This window comes from Arachis hypogaea, chromosome 13 (genome assembly GCF_003086295.3).
Source record: "Arachis hypogaea cultivar Tifrunner chromosome 13, arahy.Tifrunner.gnm2.J5K5, whole genome shotgun sequence".
Classification (NCBI taxonomy): Eukaryota; Viridiplantae; Streptophyta; class Magnoliopsida; order Fabales; family Fabaceae; genus Arachis; species Arachis hypogaea.
In genome coordinates, this window is record NC_092048.1 from 22,013,120 (window position 1) to 22,016,242 (window position 3,123).

The following is a 3,123-nucleotide window of genomic DNA, read 5'->3' on the forward strand; positions in this document are numbered from 1 at the left end:
CTTTTTCCATAACCAATAATAAACACACCTCCCTGCAATTCTTTGAGAGACGACCCGGGGTTTAAATACTTCGGTTATAAATTTTATTGGGTTTGCTTAAGTGACAAACAAAATTTTTGTACGAAAGGATTCTCTGTTGGTTTAGAAACTATACTTACAACGCGATTATATTTGTGAATTTCTTTACTGGCAGAAATCCGATCGTCAGGGTTCAATTGCTCAATTCTATGTTTCCACTTATGATTATCTCCTATCTTGCAAATTGTAAATTATTTTCAATAACTCTAATCAATTGTTGGATTTGAATGGTTGCTATTGTCTATAGCCCTTGGTTGTTTATATGTTTTCTTAGAAATTGATTTATTTCAATTAAGTAGATACATATAAGTAGATATACATAGTATTAGGTAGAGTAGTTGCATTTATTTAAATAGAATGTATTTAGATAGTTTACATTGAATAAATGTTGATACCCTTTTTTTGTAGTTTTCTTGATGTTTAGCATGAGGACATTCTTTGTTTAAGTGTGGGGACGTTGATAAACTACAATTTTATGGTTTATCTTGTATTGAATTGAGTGAATTTTATTAACTTATCCTACATTTATTCACTAAATTAGCATAGTTTTGTAAATTTCTCCTGAATTATGTTTAAAAGTAAAAACATGCTTTTTAACCCCTTAATTTGCTAAATTTAATTCACTTTAATCTCATTCGAGGCCTTGATGTGTTTGTTGAGTGATTTTAGGTTTAGAAGGCAGGGATGGATTGAGGAAGTGAAGAAAAAGCATGCAAAAGTGGAGAATTCATGAAGAAATGAAGCTTGGAGCATCTTAGGATTGTGCGTATGCATGAATTTCATGTTGCGCGTACGCATGGTTTGGAATTTCGAAATTTTGCGCGTACATATTCCTCATGCGTACGCATGACTGAAGGCACGTGATTTCACTTAAGTGAACATGTGAGTCACGATTTCAGGTCCTTTCAAGCCCAATCCAACTCATTTCTGAAGTATTTCAATCCAAACTCAAGAAGGAACAAGGGGAGAGCAATTAGGGTAGTTTAGAAACATATTTTAAGATAGATTTCTAGAGAGAGAACCTCCCCATTCTCTCTAGAATTTAAGGTTCTTAGGCCAATTTCTCTTTAGTTTTAGTCTTTAATTCTTGTTTTAGTGTAGTTTTATTTATATTTCCATGTTTCATTGCCTTAATTCTCTTAGTTTCTTTTGTTAATTTCTCATTTGTGTCACTTTTTAGTTTATAAACACTGTTGATGAATTTTGATTTCCTTTAATGAAATTTAGTATTTCATGTTTAGTGATGTTTGCTTGGGTTATTGTTATTGTTATCTTGCATTTGATAGCTTTATATTTTATTATTATTGTAATTTAATATGTTTTTCTTTTATGCCTTTTAAGTCTTTGATAAAATGCTTGGAATTAGAAAATTAGGTCATCTTGAGTCTTTAATAGTCAATTTGAATTGGTAATCTAGAGTTGTTAGTCAATCTTGTTGTTACTTATGCATTGAAATTTACTATGCCTATTTGATTTTCTCCCAATGTTGGAGATGACGTAATAGAATTACTCTAGGTAATTGTTATGTTATGATTAATGACTAGGATAGAAAACCTAAATTTTCAATCCTTGCCATGAATGTCTTTTTAGTATTTGTTAGCTTTACTTTCTTGTCATTTAATTTCTTACCTTTTGCCTTAAAAACCCTGATTCTCATAACTGATAACATGCATACTGATAAACCCATATTTTATGATATATTTTGTGCTCAATTTAGGTGATTTATTCAATCCTTCACTCACTTATTCATGTAAATTGCATGGTTTTACTTTCCCTTCCTTATTATGTGATATATGTGAAAAACATGTTTTCTATGCTTAAAAAATTATCAATTTTAATTACCCTTTATTACCATTCGATGCCGTGATTTGTGTGTTAAGTAGTTTTAGATCTCTTAAGGCAGGAATGACTTAAAGGATGGAAAGGAAACATAAAAAAATAGAAGGAAAGCACAAAATGGAGTTTTTGAAGAAACTGGCAGCGACGCGAACGCATGAACGACGCGGCCGCATGCCCAGCGCGAAAAGGCAGCGACGCGAACGCGTGACTGACGCGGACGCGTGCCTTGAGCAGAATGCACATGACGCGTACGCATGACCAAAGCGAATGCGTGATAAGGAAAACTCCAGATGACGCGACCGCGTGACCCACGTGGACGCGTGACAGACGCCACGCACCAGAAACTGCAGAAAATGCTCTCAGCGGTTTCTGAAACTCTTTTTAGCCTAGATCCAAGTCCAAAAAGGACAGATTAGAGGTTATAAAGTCGGGGAATGCATCCATTCATGAGGAGGTCTTCAATTATTCACTTTTTATAATTTAGATGTAGTTCTTAGAGAGAGAGGTTCTCTCCTCTCTCTACTACAGCTATTGCATATAGTTCACATTCATGGAAGTAAACAAATAGTAAATGTCTTGACCAAGCCCCTTTTTTGCTACTGTTTTTCATTCTTTGCGCACCAAATTGAGAATTGTTCAAAGACCAACTATCAGTTTAAAGAGGGATATTAAAGAAAATATTGTTTCAATTACTAAAAAATAAAATTTTCAATTACTGAATGTTTCTTAGTTCTTGTTTTTACCTTAGACTAGCTCTAAGTACTATAAATAGGAATTAGTCTATCATGTAGAATTTATACACTTGAGATTAATAATAATTTAATTTTCCATCCTTTACTTTTTTACTCCCAAACATCTTTTTCTGTTTTACTTTGTTCTTCGAGTTACTGCATAAAATTCATTTTCCTTTCACACATGATATCACCCAACTTAGGAATCAGGGAATTCATACTCAATTTTGTCAACAAGTTTAGAAAATCCTTAGCATAATCTCTCATAAAACTCAAATATATCTACTAAGCTTCGAATTTATTTTCAATAAAATATTACTCAGATATTGCTCATTGACCCTTGTTACAATTATGTACTAGTAAACAATTTCGAAAATTAGCTGGGTTTTTCTTAAGTCATAAAGATTAGAATTCTTCTGATAAGATAAAAGATAAAATAAGAATTTGTGAATGTTAAAGAATTCATATTGATTCA